The sequence below is a fragment of the Orcinus orca genome, chromosome 19, assembly GCF_937001465.1.
Source record: "Orcinus orca chromosome 19, mOrcOrc1.1, whole genome shotgun sequence".
Classification (NCBI taxonomy): domain Eukaryota; kingdom Metazoa; phylum Chordata; class Mammalia; order Artiodactyla; family Delphinidae; genus Orcinus; species Orcinus orca.
Window position 1 is genome coordinate 19,052,353 of NC_064577.1, and position 17,013 is coordinate 19,069,365.

The following is a 17,013-nucleotide window of genomic DNA, read 5'->3' on the forward strand; positions in this document are numbered from 1 at the left end:
ATTAGTAATGTTTTCTAAATTATTTGGAAGATCTGCAGTATCTTATTGGAGATCAAAAAAGGGGCTACACTTTTATATAAACACTTCTCCCGGATGTTAACTCCGTCATGGGTTTTCAGTGTATGAATCTGATTATCTCTTTTGTCGGTTTCTTACTCTTTCTCGTATGGAATATTTCTTCTTCCGTGGAAGCAGGTCACTTTGCTATAAAATATTAATTGCTGGTGTAGCTTTGTTTGTATTTCCCTCTCAATGGATTTTTTTTTTTTAAGAAGACGTTGGTGTAGGAGTTTATTAATTAATTAATTTATTTTTGCTGTGTTGGGTCTTCGTTTCTGTGCGAGGGCTTTCTCTAGTTGTGGCAAGCAGGGGCCACTCTTCATCGTGGTGCGCGGGCCTCTCACTGTCGCGGCCTCTCTTGTTGCGGAGCGCAGGCTCAGTAGTTGTGCCTCAGGGGCCTAGTTGCTCCGCGGCATGTAGGATCTTCCCAGACCAGGGCTCGAACCCGTGTCTCCCTGCATTAGCCGGCAGATTCTCAACCACTGCGCCACCAGGGAAGCCCCCTCTCAATGGATTTAATCCTGTCAATGAGTTTATAGTAAGGGCCTTTTCAAGCTCTACCACTGGTAATGTTGTATCAGCTTTTTCTTTTTCTCAATTTTTATTGTGGTAAAATCCAACATAAAATTGACTGTCTTAACCATTTTTAGTGTACAGTTCAGTGTACTAAATATATTCATAATGTTGTACCATCATCCCACCATGCATCCCCATAATGTTTTCACCTTATAAATCTGAAACTCTGTGCCCACTAAACGATAGCTGTCCATTTCCCCTCCTCCCAAGCCCTGGAGATCACAATTCCACTTTCTCTGCCTTTGAGTTTTACTGCTCCAAGTACCTCATATAAGTGGAGTCATGTAGTATTTGTGTTTTTGTGACATTATTTTACTTAGCATAATATCCTCAAGGTTCATCCATGTTGTAGCGTATGCCAGAACTTCTTTCCTTTTTAAGGCTGAATAATATTCCACCATATGTATGTACCACATCTTGCTTATCTGTTCATCTGTTGATAGAAACTTGGGTTGCTTTCACATTTTAGCTGTTGTGAATAATGCTGCTGTGAACATGAGTGTACTACAGAGATCTGAGTCTGTGCTTCCAGTTCTTTTCACCATACGCCCAGAAGTGGAATTGGTGGGTCATCTGGTAATCTATTTTTAAATTTTTGAGGAACCGCTGTACTGTTTCCCATAGTGGGTGCACCATTTTGCATTCCAACCAACATTGCACAGGAGACCAATTTTCCACATCCTCTTCAGCACTTGTTATTTTCTGGGTTTTGTCCTGTTTTGTTTAATAATAGCCATGCTAATTAATGGGCGTGAGGTAGTATCTCAGTGTAGTTTTGATCTGCATTTCCTTAATGATCTGTTATGTTTAGCATATTTTCATGTACTTCTTGGCCATTTAAATGTATTCCTTGGAGACATACCAAGTTTTTTTTTTTAATTAATTTATTTGTTTTTATTTTTGGCTGTGTTGGGTCTTCATTGCTGTGCGCGGGCTTTCTCTAGTTGTGGTGCGCGGGGGCTACTCTTTGTTGCAGTGCACGGACTTCTCATTGTCGTGGCTTCTCTTGTTGCAGAGCACAGGCTCTAAGTGCATGGGCTTCAGTAGTTATGGCATGCGGGCTCAGTAGTTGTGGCTCGCGGGCTCTAGAGCGCAGGCTCAGTAGTTGTGGTGCATGGGCTTAGTTGCTCTGCGGCATGTGGGATCTTCCCAGGCCAGGGCTCAAACCCGTGTCCCCTGCATTGGCAGGAGGATTCTTAACCACTGTGCCACCAGGGAAGCCCTCTATTCAAGTTGTTTTGCACATTTTTTAATCAGGTTGGTTTTGTTGTTGTTGTTGAGTTTTTGGAGTTCTTTATATATTCTGGACATTAGTACCTTATCAGATAAATGATTTATAAATATTTTCTCCCATTCTGTGGGTTGCCTTTTTACTCTTTGATATTGTCTTTTAATTGTTTTAATATATATATATTTATTTAATTTATTTATTTTTGGCTGCGTTGGGTCTTCGTTGCTGCACACAGGCTTTCTCTAGTTGTGGTGAGCGGGGGCTACTCTTCATTGCAGCGTGCAGGCTTCTCATTGTGGTGGCTTCTCTTGTTGTGGAGCACAGGCTCTAGGCGCGTGGGCTTCAGTGGTTGTGGCACACAGGCTCAGTAGTTGTGGCGCACAGGCTTAGTTGCTTGGCGGCATGTGGGATCTTCCCTGACCAGGATCTGAACCTGTGTCCCCTGCACTGGCAGGCGGATTCTTAACCACTGTGCCACCAGGGAAGCCCTGATACTGTCTTTTGATTAACAAGTTTTAATTTTCATGGTCTAATTTGTCAGTTCTTCTTTTATTGCGTGTACCCTTGGTGTCATATCCAAGCAATCATTCCCAATCCAGTGCTGTGGCGATTTTGCCTTATGTTTTCTTCTGAGAGTTTTATAGTTTTAGGTCTTACATTTAAGCTTAATCCACTTGAGTTAGTTTTATTGTTCTTGTTTTTGTTTTTAACATTTATTCTTTTATTTGGTTGCACCAGGTCTTAGTTGCGGCAGGCGGGCTCCTTAGTTGCAGCTCACAGGCTCCTTAGTTGCAGCAGGTGGGCTTCTTAGTTGCAGCTCCAGGGCTCCTTAGTTGTGGCATGCAAACTCTTAGTTGCAGCATGCATGTGGGATCTAGTTTCCTGACCAGGGATCGAACCCAGTCCCCCAGCATTGGGAGCGCAGAGTCTTAGCCACTGTGCCACCAGGGGAGTCCCTGAGTTAATTTTTATATGTGGTGTTAGGTAAGGATCCGACTTCATTCTTTTGCATGTGGATATCCAGTTTTCCCAGAAACATTTGTTAAAAAGACTGTCCTGGGCTTCCCTGGTGGCGCAGTGGTTGAGAGTCCACCTGCCGATGCGGGGGATGCGGGTTCGTGCCCCGGTCCGGGAGGATGCTGCGTGCCGCGGAGCAGCTGGGCCCGTGAGCCATGGCCGCTGAGCCTGCGTGTCCGGAGCCTGTGCTCCGCAACGGGAGAGGCCACAGCAGTGAGAGGCCTGCGTACCGCAAAAAAAAAAAAAAAAAAAAAAAAAAGACTGTCCTTTCCCCACTGAATGATGTTTGCATCCTTATCAAAAAATCATTTGAGATTCCATGTGAATTGTAAGATGGATTTTTCTATTTCTGCAAATAATGTCATTAAGATTTTTATAGGGATTGGCATTGAATCTGTGGACTGTTTTAGGTAGTATTGCCATCTTAACAATGAAAAGGCATCCAGTCCTTGAACATGAGGTGTAATTCCATTTACTTATGTCTTCTTTAATTTCTTTCTGCAGTATTTTGAAATTTCCATTGTACTAGTTTTTTACCTCCTTGGTTAAGTTAAGTTTTAAGTTATTTTATTCCTTTTGATGCTATTGTAATGGGATTGTTTCATAGTTTCCTTTTCAGATTGTTCATTGTTAGTGTATAGAACAGAAATACAACTGTGTCTTGTCTGTGTTGACATTGTATTCTGTGACAGTACTGAATTCATTTATTAGCTCTAACAGTTTCTTTGTGGAATTGTTAGGGTTTTCTATACATAAGATCATATTATCTTTTTTTTTTTTTTTTGCAGTATGCAGGTTTCTCACTGCTGTGGCCTCTCCCATTGCGGAGCACAGGCTCCGGACACGCAGGCTCAGCGGCCATGGCCCATGGGCCCAGCCGCTCCGCGGCATGTGGGATCCTCCCAGACCGGGGCACGAACCCACGTCCCCTGCATTGGCAGGCGGACTCCCAACCACTGCGCCACCTGGGAAGCCCCATATTATCTTTGAACAGAGAGAATTCTTCCTTTCCAGTTTGTATGCCTTTCATTCCTTTTTCTTCCCTAATTGCTCTGGCTAGAATTTCCAGTACTTATGTTGAATAGAAGTGGCAAAAGTGGGCATCCTTGCCTTGTTCCTGAACTTAGAGGAAAAGCTTTCAGTCCTTCACCATTGAGTATTATGTTTGCTGTGGGTTTTTCATATATGGCTTTCATTACATTGAGGTACTTTCCTTCTATTCCTATTTTTGTTAAGTGTTTTTATCATGAAAGGGTGTTGCGTTTTTGTCAAATGCTTTTTTTGCATCAATTGAGATGATCATGAGGTTTTCTCCCTTCATTTTGTAATGTGTTTTATATTAATCCATTTTCCTATGTTGAATCATCCAGCAATAAATCCCACTTGGTCGTGGTGTATAAGCCTTTTATATGCTGCTGAGTTTGATTTGCTAGTATACGTTGGAGATTTTGTCATCAGTGTTCACAGGGGATATTGGTCTGTAGTTTTCTTCTCTATAGTGTGTTTGTCTGGCTTTGGTATCAGGGTAATGCTGGTTTCATAGAATGAATTAGGAAGTCTTCCTTCCTCACTTTTTGGGAAAAGTCTGTAAATATTGGTTCCTCTTTAAATGTTTGGTAGAATTCACCAGTGAAGCCATTAAGTGCAGGACTGTCCTTTGTCAGGAGATTTTTTATTACAGATTCCATCTTCTTACTAGTTGTAGATCTATTCAGAATTTCTGTTTCTTCGTGATTTAGTCTTGATAGGTTTTGTGTTTCTAGGAATTTGTCCATTTCTAATAGGTTATAGACTTTATTACCATACAGTTGTTCATAGTATTCTCTTATAATCTGTTTTATTTCTGTAAAATTGGTAGTAATGCCCCCATTTTCATTTCTGCTTGCAGTTATGCGAGTCTGTTTTTTCTTAGTCCATCTGACTAAAAATTTGTCAACTTTGTGGCTCTTTGCAAAGAACCAATTTTGATTTTGTTAATTTTCTCTATTTTATTTGATTATATTTTTACTTATTTAATTCTTTTGGTTTATTTAATTCATTATTTTACTATATTTTATTATAGCCATTCTAGTGGGTGTGAAATGTGGTTTTAATTTGTACCTTTACTTCATGCAAATTAATCTTGAGCATATTTTCATAAGTTTGTTGGCTACCTATATACCTTTTTTTGTCTGTTCAAGTCCTTTATCCATTTTGTAATTGAGTTGTTTCTCTTTTTGCTGTTGAGTTGTGAAAGTTTTAATATATTCTGGACTCTTATTAGATGTACAGTTTGCAAATATTTTCTTCCATCCTGTAGATTGTCTTTTCACTTTTTGATAGTACCCTCTGTTGCACAGACTTCTAAAAAAATTTGGATAAAACTGACATATAAAATTATATTAGTTTCAGGTGTACAACATGATGATTCGATGTTTGTATATGTTGTGAAATGATCATTGCAATGTCTAGTAACATACATCACCATACATAGTTACAAGAATTTTTTTCTTGTGATAAAAACTTTTAAGATTTTCTCTCTTAGCACGTTTCCAATAGACGGCACAGTGTTATTAACTCTAGTTTCCATGCTGTGCATGACATCCCCGTGACTTGTTTATTTCTTTGCTATTGAGTTGTTGCACAAAAGTTTTTAATTTTGATTACAAACTTTATCTATTTTTGTTGTTGTTGTTGTTGTGCTTTTGGTCCATTTCCAAACTGTCAAAAAAATTAAGTGGTGTTGGAACATAGAAATATTATGGAAGAAATAAAAAACTAAGTAACAGACTTTGAGTTTTCAGTCTGACATGTAAGTAGCCCAGAAGTCATCATACATGTAGGGGAGGCAAACCTTTACCTTTCCCCTCTTAGGGTTTTTCAGCTGGACCTGAGAATTAAACTGCCATTAAGACAGATTCCCGGGAGAAAAGCATACGCATTTATGTAAGCTTTATGTGACACAGGAGCCCTCGTAAGGAAGTGAAGACGCAAAAATTGGCAGAATCTACATGCTTTTATACTGGCCTGTAGCATGTAAAGGGTGGCAGCTGTAGGAGAGTAACTGAGCCATGGGCAGAGGCTAAAGGAGGGTAAGAATTATTTTAACAAGGTCTGTTTGTGTAGAATTCTCTCGGCTCTGACTCCCCAGCAAAGAAAGTTTCTCTTCTCCCGGTACAGGGGCGATGGCACCTTTCACATGGGAGTTTTAATGTCCTCTTTCCAAAAAGAGAAGCAGAGATTAAAATGCTCTTCTAACCGCCTTTCTAACAACAGCAACAAAACTCTGCCGTTGTTTTTCAAGTGCCTTTAGTTCAAAATAATTCTTATGCTAAAGTGGCATGTTCTGCCACCCTTCATTCCTCTCCACTCCCACTTTGAAACTTCCACAAGAAGTCTCACGGCCCAGAAGCTAAGGTACCTTGTTTCGTAGCTCAGCGAACTAGTGTCTTAGTCTTGAGAATAAGTCAGTGCAGTTAAACTCCTCTGTGTGTTTCGAGAGGCAGTGGTGCAGGAGGGTGTCCGTGTCCATCTAAGTTAGGTCTCTATGTGGTGTGAGCAGTCAGGCATTTATGAGAGGAGTTTCTGAGGAAACAAAAACAAAGATTCATAGTTGGAAACCTAGTTTCTGAGTCCAGAGGGCATCCAGTCAAGAAGATTTCTGGATTTGAGCTCAGAGTATCTTCAGACGGTGGAAGGAGGATGGCGGTTGTAATGCGGTGAATTTCCTGGTTTGCTGTTCGAATGTCTCTGGTTATGGAATTGAGTGTTCCCGTGAATTTTCTTAGCGGCCTGCAGAACGGCAGGCATGAAGGTTGTCCATACGTGATCTGTTGTGGTGGTTTCTCTGAAGTTTATATCGTGTCATCCAGCTTTAGCTTATAGTGTTTCAGGAAGAGGATAGTTTTAATTCTTAGTGACTCCAAGTTAGAATGGTGGGACAAAACTTGCTATTGTTAGTTTGAGCAGTTGTAACTAGATATTGGAGGAAACTAGAATAATTCAGGATCCAGTCCAGTTTACAGGTAGATAACAGAACCTCAAAGAAAACGAATAGGGGCATATCTAATAACCACAGGGGTGTGTGATAGTTTTCCATTGAAACATAATTTCCTTTCTGTAGTTACCCTATTTTTCTCAAATGCCATTATAGTAAGACTAGTTTGTTTGTAAAATAAGTTTAGTCTTATCCTGGCCTGATTATTTGTATAAACACAGCAAGAATAGTGGTTTATCATATAGGTCCTTTTCAAGTCACCTTTGTTGGAACTTTTAATAAGGAATTCTAGAGTGGACCTTTAAAAGTCTTTCAAGTCTAGGAAGCCAAGCCATGAATTTGCCATCAGACTTCCCCTTCAGTACCTATAGATTTGGGTGAATTCCTCTCTTCTTGAGGTCCCCAATGTATCTTAAGGTTCCTGGGCCAGCTGGAAAATGACCATCCTTACTCAAGTGTAAGTAAGGTACCAGGCCAGTGTTTCAAGGGACTTCATAAGCATTGGCTCCATAAAGTCAACAGCAGTTCCTTAAATCTGTCTGGTCACATCTGATTCTATGTACATGTAGGTCAAGTAGCATGATCCAGACAAAGCCTCAGTAATAAACCAGTGTTTCCAATTTTGTGCTGTTACAGGGAGAACAGGTTCTTATCGAACCTGTGCAAATAAGTATTTTGCCATGAAAATGAGAAGCTAAGAGTATCTGAGTTCTGCAAGGATCAGGTAGAGAGAAAAGATCATGTTTTAATTTTTATTTTTAAAAGTATAATCTGTTAAATGGTGGTAAGTTATAGATAGCTTAAGAGAAAGAGAAAAGATTTCCTTAAATCTGGAAAACAAAACATTAAAGAACCAAGAATGCTTCAAACAAAAAGTGCAAAAATTATAATCATCTACATCAGTTCATTTCAGTCACGTGTTAATCAGTCTTGTTTTGCTATATCTTGGGTTAGCAGTTTTATGAATCAGTTTCTTCATTAGAGTTCTAAACATTCTTACCCATTTCAGTCGTATGATCTTAAAGTTGTCAAAAACCTGCATTCTGGAGTACTTGTCAGGGTCCTTTCCATCAATCTCCTTGAAGATTAAGCAGTTTTTTCCCTGTAATTGATTGTAAATGCTTTCAGAGAAGAATCAAAGGTAAAATAATAACTGTCTGTGCAAGACAGAAGACGTAAAAATAGCCATGGTGAAAGATTTGGTGAGAGATTTGACGATTAAAAAAAAAAATGCAGTTGACAAGGAAATTTGATTACTGTGACATAGAGAACTTTAAAATAATAATTGGAATGATGACATTATATAGACAGTAAGGACATTTTCAAATTGATAGTTGAACTTCATTAAAGTTTTAAATTTCTCCTTTGCAAAACACACTGTTAATAGAATGAAAAGATAAGATAGGGACTAGGAAAAAATCTCTAAAAAACGTATCTGAAAAAGGACTGGTATCCAAACTGTACAATAGAACGAGCACTTTATTTTCTTTTTCCTGTATTAAATCTTTTTTTTTTTAATAGATCTTCATTGGAGTATAATTGCTTCACAATACTGTGTTAGTTTCTGTTGCACAACAAAGCAAATCAGCCATATGCACACACATGTCCCCATATCCCCTCCCTCTTGAGCCTCCCTCCCACCCTCCCTATCCCACCCCTCTAGGTCACCGCAAAGCACCAAACCGATCTCCCTGTGCTATGCTGCTGCTTCCCACCAGCCAACTATTTTCCATTCGGTAGTGTATGTATATCGATGCTACTCTCACTTTGCCTCAGCTTCACCCTCCCACCCCATGACCTCAAGTCTATTTTCTATGTCTGTCTCTTTCTTCCTGCCCTGCTACTAGGTCCATCAGTACCTTTTTTTTTTTTTTTTTAGATTCCATATATATGTGTTAGCATTTGTTTTTCTCCTTCTGACTTAATTCACTCTGTATGACAGACTCTAGGTCCATCCACCTCACTACAAATAACTCAATTTCGTTTCTTTTGATGGCTGAGTAATATTCCATTCTGTATGTGTGCCATGTCTTCTTTATCCATTCATCTGTCGATGGACATTTAGGTTGGTTCCATGTCCTAGCTATTGTAAAGAGTGATGCAGTGAACATTGTGGTACATGACTCTTTTTGAATTATGGTTTTCTCAGGATATATGTCCAGTAGTGGGATTGCTGTGTCGTACGGTAGTTCTATTTTTAGTTTTTTAAGGAACCTCCATACTGTTTTCCATAGTGGTTGTATCAATTTACATTCCCACCAACAGTGCAGGAGGATTCCAGTTCACCACACCATAGAATTCCATCACTTATTGTTTATATATATATCTTTTAATTAATTAATTTATTATTTTTGGCTGTGTTGGGTCTTCATTTCTGTGCGAGGGCTTTCTCTAGTTGCGGCAAGCGGGGGCCACTTTTCATCGCGGTGCGTGGGCCTCTCACTGTCGCGGCCTCTCTTGTTGCGGAGCACAGGCTCCAGACGCGCAGGCTCAGTAGTTGTGGCTCACGGGCCTTGTTGCTCCATGGCATGTGGGATCTTCCCAGACCAGGGTTCGAACCTGTGTCCCCTGCATTGGCAGGCAGATTCTCAACCACTGTGCCACCAGGGAAGCCCTATATTTTTTGATAATGGCCATTCTGACTGGCGTGAGGTGATACCTCATTGTAGTTTTGATTTGCATTTCTCTAATAATTAGTGATGTTGAACATCTTTTCATGTGCCTCTTGGCCATCTGTATGTCTTCCTGTAGGTCTTCTGCCCATTTTTTAACTGGATTGTTTGTTTTTTTTGATATTGAGCTCCATGAGCTGTTTGGATATTTTAGAGATTAATCCTTTGTTATTTCATTTGCAAATATTTTCACCCATTCTGAGGGTTGTCTTTTTGTATTGCTTATGGTTTCCTTTGCTGTGCAAAAGCTTTGAAGTTTAATTAAGTCCCATTTGTTTATTTTTGTTTTTATTTCCGTTACTCTAGGAGGTGGGTCAAAAAAGATCTTGCTGTGGTTTATGTCAAAGAATGTTTTTCCTATGTTTTTCTCTAATAGTTTTATAGTGTTTGGTCTTACATTTAAGTCTTGAATCCGTTTGGAGTTTATTTTTGTGTATGGTGTTAGGGAGTGTTCTAATTTCATTCTTTTACATGTAGCTGTCCAGTTTTCCCAGCACCACTTATTGAAGAGGCTGTCTTTTCTCCATTGTATGTTCTTGCCTCCTTTGTCGTAGATTAGGTGCCCATATGTGTGTGGGTTTATCTCTGGGCATTGTATCTTGTACCATTGATCTACATTCTGTTTTTGTGCCAGTACCATACTGCCTTGATTACTGTAGCTTTGTGGTATAGTTTGAAGTCGGAGCGCCTGATTCCTCCAACTCCATTTTTCTTTCTCAAGATTGCCTTGGCTATTTGGGATGTTTTGTGTTTCCATACGAATTGTAAAATTTTTTGTTCTAAATCTGTGAAGAATGCCATTGGTAGTTTGATAGGGATTGCATTGACTCTGTAGATTGCTTTGGGTAGTATAGTCATTTTCACAATATTGATTCTTCCAATCCAAGAACATGGTATATTTCTCCATCTGTTTATGTCATCTTTTATTTCTGTCATCAGTGTTTTATAGTTTTCTGAGTACAAGTCTTTCATCTCCTTAAGCAGGTTTATTCCTAGATATTTTATTCTTTTTGTTGCAGTGGTAAATGGGAGTGTTTCCTTACTTTCTCCTTCTGATATTTCATTGGTGGTGTATAGGAATGCCAGAGATTTCTCTGCATTAATTTTGTATCCTGCAACCTTAACAAATTCATTGATTAGTTCTAGTAGTGGCATCTTTAGGATTTTCTATATATAGTATCGTGTCATCAGCAAACAGTGACAGTTTTACTTCTTCTTTTCCAATTTGTATTCCTTTTTCTTCTCTGATTGCCGTGGCTAGGACTTCCAAAACTATGTTGAATAAGAGTGGCAAGAGTGGACATCCTTGTCTTGTTCCTGATCTTAGAGGAAATGCTTTCAGTTTTCCACCATTGAGTGTGATCCTTGCTGTGGGTTTGTCATATATGGCCTTTATTATGTTGAGGTAGGTTCCCTCCGTGCCCATTTTCTAGAGAGTTTTTATCATAAATGGGTGTTGAATTTTGTCAAAAGCTTTTTATGCATCTATTGAGATGATCATATGGTTTTAATTCCTTAATTTGTTAATGTGGTGTATCACATTGATTGATTTGCATATATTGAAGAATCCTTGCATCCCTGGGATAAGTCCCACTTGATCATGGTGTATGGTCCTTTTAATGTGCTGTTGGATTCTGTTTGCTAGTATTTTGTTCAGGATTTTTGCATCTATGTTCATCAGTGATATTGGTCTATAATTTTGGTTTTTTGTGATTTTTTTTTCTGGTTTTGGTATCAGAGTGATGGTGGCTTCATAGAATGAGTTTGGGAGTGTTTCTCCCTCTGCAAGTTTTGGAAGAGTTTGAGAAGGATAGGTGTTAGCTCTTCTTTAAATGTTTGCTAGAATTCGCCTGTGAAGCCAGTGGTTCTGGACGTTTGTTTGTTGGAAGATTTTTAATTATGGTTTCAATTTCATTATTTGTGATAGGTCTGTTTATATTTTCTAGTTCTGACTGGTTCAGTCTTGGAAAATTGTACCTTTCCAAGAATGTGTCCATTTCTTCGTGGTTGTCCATTTTATTGGCGTATAGTTATTTGTAGTAGTCTCTTATAATCCTTTGTATTTCTGTAGTGTCAGTTGTGATTTCTCCTTTTGCACTTCTAATTTTATTGATTTGCATCCTCTTCCTTTTTTTCTTGATGAGTCTGGCTAAGGGTTTATCAATTTTGTTCATCTTCTCAAAGAACCAGCTTTTAGTTTTATTGATCTTTGCTATTGTTTTCTTAGTTTCTACTTCATTTATTTCTGTTCTGATCTTTATGATTTCCTTCCTTCTACTGACTTTGGGTTTTCTTTGTTCTTGTTTCTCTAGTTGTTTTAAGTGTAGGGTTAGATTGTTTATTTGAGATTTTTCTTGTTTCTTAATGTGAGATTGTATTGCTATAAACTTCCTGCTTAGAACTGTTTTTGCTGCGTCCCATAGGTTTTGGGTTGTCGTGTTTTCATTGTCATTTGTTTCTATGTATTTTTCTATTTCTTCTTTGATTTTTTCAGTGATCTCTTGGTTATTTAGTAGCACACTGTTTAGCCTCCATGTATTTGTGTTTTTTTACAGTTTTTTTTTCCTGTAATTGATTTCCAATTCCATAGCGTCGTGCTCAGAAAAGATACATGATACGATTTCAATTTTCTTAAATTTTCTGAGGCTTGATTTGTGACCCAAGATGTGATCTATCTTGGAGAATGTTCCATGTGCACTTGAGAAGAAAGTGTATTCTTCCACTTTCGGGTGGATTGTTCTAGAAATATCAATTAGGTCCACCTGGTCTGTTGTGTCATTTAAAGCTTGTGTTTCCTTATTTATTTTTTGTTTGGATGATCTGTCCGTGGTGTAAGCGGGGTGTTAAAAGTCCCCTACTTTTATTGTGTTACTGTCAATTTCTCCTTTCATGGCTGTTAGCACTTGCCTTATGTATTGGGGTGCTCCTATGTTGGGTGCATAAACATTTGTAATTGTTATATCTTCTTCTTGGATTGATCCTTTGATCATTATGTAGTGTCCCTCTTTATCTTTTGTAACAGTCTTTATTTTAATGTCTATTTTTTCTGATATGAGTTTTGCTACTTCAGCTTTCTTTTGATTTCCATTTCCATGGAACATCTTTTTCCATCCCTTCACTTTCATTCTGTATGTGTCCCTAGGTCTGAAGTGAGTCTCTTGTAGACAGCATATATATGGGTCTTGTTTTTGTATCATTCAGCCAGTCTGTGTCTTTTAGTTGGGGCATTTAATCCATTTACATTCAAAGTTATTAATGGTATGTATGTTCCTATTACCGTTTTCTTAATTGTTTTGGGTTTGTTTTTGTGGGTTTTTTTCTTCTCTTGTGTTTCCCGCTTAGAGAAGTTCCTTTAGCATTTGTTGTAAAGCTGGTTTGGTGGTGCTGAACTCTCTTAGCCTTCGCTTGTCTGAAAAGCTTTTGACTTCTCCATCGAATCTGAATGAGATCCTCGCTGGGTAGAGTAATCTTGGCTGTAGGTTCTTCCCTTTCGTCACTTTAAGTATGTCCTGCCCCTCCCTTCTGGCCTGCAGAGTTTCCACTGAAAGATCAGCTGATAACCTTATGGGGATTCCTTTGTGTGTTATTTTTTGTTTTTCTCTTGCTGCTTTTAATATTTTTTCTTTGAATTTCATTTTTGTTAGTTTGATTAATAATATGTGTGTTGGTGTGTTTTTCCTAGGGTGTATCCTGTATGGGACTCTCTGTGCTTTCTGGACTTGAGTGACTATTTCCTTTCCCATGTTAGGGACGTTTTCAACTATAATCTCTTCAGACATTTTCTCAGACCCTTTCTTTTTCTCTTCTTCTTCTGAGACCCTATAATTCGAATGTCGGTGCGTTTAGTGTTGTCCCAGAGGCCTCTGAGATTGTCTTCAATTCTTTTCATTCTTTTTTCTTTATTCTCTTCCTCGGCAGGTATTTCCACCATTCTGTCTTCCAGCTCACTTATTCGTTCTTCTGCCTCATTCTGTTATTGATTCCTTCTAGTGTATTTTTCATTTCAGTTATTGTGTTGCTCATCTCTGTTTGTTCTTTAGTTCTTTAGATCTTTGTTAAACATTTCTTGTATTTTCTCAGTCTGTGCCTCCATTCTATTTCTGAGATTCTGGATCATCTTTCCTACCATTACTCTGAATTCTTTTTCAGGGAGATTGCCTATTTCCTCTTCATTTATTTGGTTTTGTAGGTTTTTACCTTGTTTCTTCACCTGTGACATACTTTTTTGCCATCTCATTTTTTTTTTTTTTTAATGAGTGGAGTTGTTTTCCTGTCTTACTGATTGTTTGGCCTGAGGTTTCCAACTCTGGGGTTTGTAGGCTAGCGGGTAGAGGTGGGTCTTGGTGCTGAGATGAGGAACTCTGGGAGACTTCACTCCGAAGAATATTCCCTGGGGTCTGAGGTTCTCTGTTAGTCCAGTGGTTCAGACTCGGAGCTCCTACCGCAGGAGCGTCTTTCGGCCTGACCCCAGGCTCGTGAAACAAGATCCTGCAAGCCGCCTGGGGCAGCAAAAAAAGACACACAATGACAAAGTAACACATAAAATTAGGAAACTAACAGATATGTTAGGGAGAATATAAAAGTAAAAATATACATGAGTCCACAACCAGGAGGTACAACAGTACCACAACAGTAAAAAAAAGAGGAGAAGGGAAAAGAAGAGGGGGGAAGGCCTTGGCTACCAGTTCACCTTGGGGTTCCTCCTGTCTCCTTGTGGGTCAGAGTCCCCCACCAGCAGCTGGCAGGCGCCCTAGTTGTGGGGAGACACTAACTCTGCGTCTTCCCACACCACCATCTTGACGCCACCCAGAGAGAACACTTTAAATTCAATAATATGAAAACAACCCAATTAAAAAATGGTCAAAAGATCTGAATAGTTACCTTATCAAAGAGTATAGATGGCAAATAAGCATATGAAAAGATGCTCAACACCGTAAGTCATCAGGGAATTGCAGATTAAATCAACAATGAGATACCACTGTATACCTATTAGAATCTAATCTACCTGTTAGATTTTACCTATGGCCAATCTGGAACGCTGACAACACCCAATGCCTGCAGAGATGTGGAACAACAGGAACGCTCATACAGTGTTGGTAGGAGCCCAAAATGGTACAGCCACTTCAGGAGAGTTTGACAGTTTCTCACAAAGGTAAGCATAGGCTTACAATATTGCCCAGTGTTCACGGTGCACTCATTAACTCACATGAGTTGAAAACTTACATTTACATATAAACCTTGGACACAAATGTTAATAGCAGCTTCATCATTTCTTTTTCTTTTTTTTATTTTTGGCTGTGCTCAGTCCCAGTTGCAGCACACAGGATCTTAGTTGCAGCATGTGGACTTCTTGGTTGCAGCCTGCAGACTTCTAGTTGCAGCACACGAACTCTTAGTTGTGGCGTGCATGCAAGATCTAGTTCCCTGACCAGGGATTGAACCTGGCCCCCTGCGTTGGGAGTGCAGAGTCTTACCCACTGGACCCCCAGGGAAGTCCCTAGCAACTTTATTCTTTTTTTAAAAAATTTATTTATTTTATTTATTTATTTTTGGCTGCATTGGGTTTTCGTTGCTGCACATGGGCTTTCTCTAGCTGCAGCAAGTGGGGGCTTCATTGCGGTGCACAGGCTTCTCATTACAGTGTCTTCTCTTATGCAGAGCATGGGCTCTAGGCACATGGGCTCAGTAGTTGTGGATTGCGGGCTCTAGAGCGCAGGCTCAGTAGCTGTGGCACACGGGCTTAGTTGCTCCACGGCATGTGGGATCTTCCCAGACGAGGGCTCAAACCTGTGTCCCCTGCATCGGCAGGCGGATTCTTAACCACTGCGCCACCAGGGAAGCCCAGCAGCAGCTTTATCCTTAATTGCCCAAACTTGGAAGCAGCCAGATGTGCTTCAATCAGTGACTAGATAATCAAACTGTACTACATCCATACAAAGGAATTTTACTCAGTGGTAAAAAGAAAAGAGCTCTCAAGCCGTGAAAAGATCTGGAGGATCCCTAAGTGAGAGCAGCCGGTCTGAAAAGGCTCCATACCCTGTGATTCCAGCTATGTGACATGCTGGAGTTGGCAAAACCATAATAAGGATCGGTGGCTGCCAGGGCTTTGGGTGTGGGGAGAGGGTAGGCCATGAGCAAAAGGCATGTTTAGGGCAGTGACGCTAACTCTGTGTGATACTGTCATGGTGGGTACATGAAATACATTTGTCAAAAGAACCCATCGAACTAGATGATACCAAGAGTCAACCCCAATGTAAACTATGGACTTTAGTTAATAATAATGTAGCAATGTTCATTCATCAATTGTAACAAATTTATTCCTCTAATGCACAATGTTAATAATAGAATCTGTGCATGGGTCTGTGAGGGGCAGCATTTATGGGAACTATGTACTTCGGTGAAATTTTTCTGTAAACCCAAAACTGCTTTAAAAATTAAGTCTTTTTAAAATGGGCAAAGGGTCTGCATTGGCATTCCTCCAAGGATAATATAAAAATGGACAATACGAAGTGGATAATATAAAAATGGACAGTAAGCACATGAGGATACTCAATATATTAGCCATTGACTCATACAAATGAAAACACAGCAGATACCACATACACTTGGTGGCAGTAATGACAAGTGTTGGCCTAGATTTGGAGAAATAGTGCAGCCACTGTGGAAAACAATTTCACAGTTCCTCAGAAAGTGAAGCATAGAGTTACCGCATGACCCGGCAGTTGTACTCCTGGGTATATACCCAAGAGAATCGAAAACGCATGTCCACACAGAAACTTCTACACGAATGTTCCCAGAAGCACTATTCAGAATAGCCAAAAACTCTTCAAGGAAATCTCTGTGAAATCACTAGGTGACCAAGGTAATGGAGCAGAGACCCAGTGGCCATACACTATAAAGAATACTGTTCTAACAAAAATAAGTTTTAAAAAGTAAAAAAAAAAAAAAAAGGAATCTTTATCAAGCAGTGGGAGTGGAAAGTATCTGACTCCAGAATTGCCAGATTGTAATAGTCAAAATTCCCAATTTTTAATATAAAATTACTAGGCATGCAAAAAATCAGACATGTATGGCCACTTCACAGTAAGAAGAGATTAATAGACACTGTACCTGAAGAAGCCAGACAGTGAACTTTCCTGAGAAATACTTTGTCTTTTTTTTTTTTTAATATTTATCTATTTATTTATTTATTTGGTTGGTTGCACTGGGTCTTAGTTGTGCCTCCTTTAGTTGTGCCTCACAGGCGCCTTAGTTGCAGCACACAGCCTCCTTAGTTGTGGCATGCGACCTCTAAGTTGCAGCATGCGACCTCTAAGTTGCAGCATGCATGTGGGATCTAGTTCCCTGGCCAGGGATTGAACCCGGGCCCCTAGCATTGGGAGCGTGGAGTCTTAAACCACTGCGCCACCAGGGAAGTCCCTAAATTAACAATCTTAAAATGTACAAAGAGCTAAAGGAAACCAAGAGCATGATGTCTCAAC

At 39.5% G+C, this 17,013-nt stretch overlaps 1 pseudogene; it reads left to right on the forward strand.

The window, feature by feature from the left end:
- Positions 1–17,013, forward strand: part of LOC117200323 (receptor-binding cancer antigen expressed on SiSo cells-like) — a 108,785-nt pseudogene that overhangs the window by 12,805 nt on the left and 78,967 nt on the right.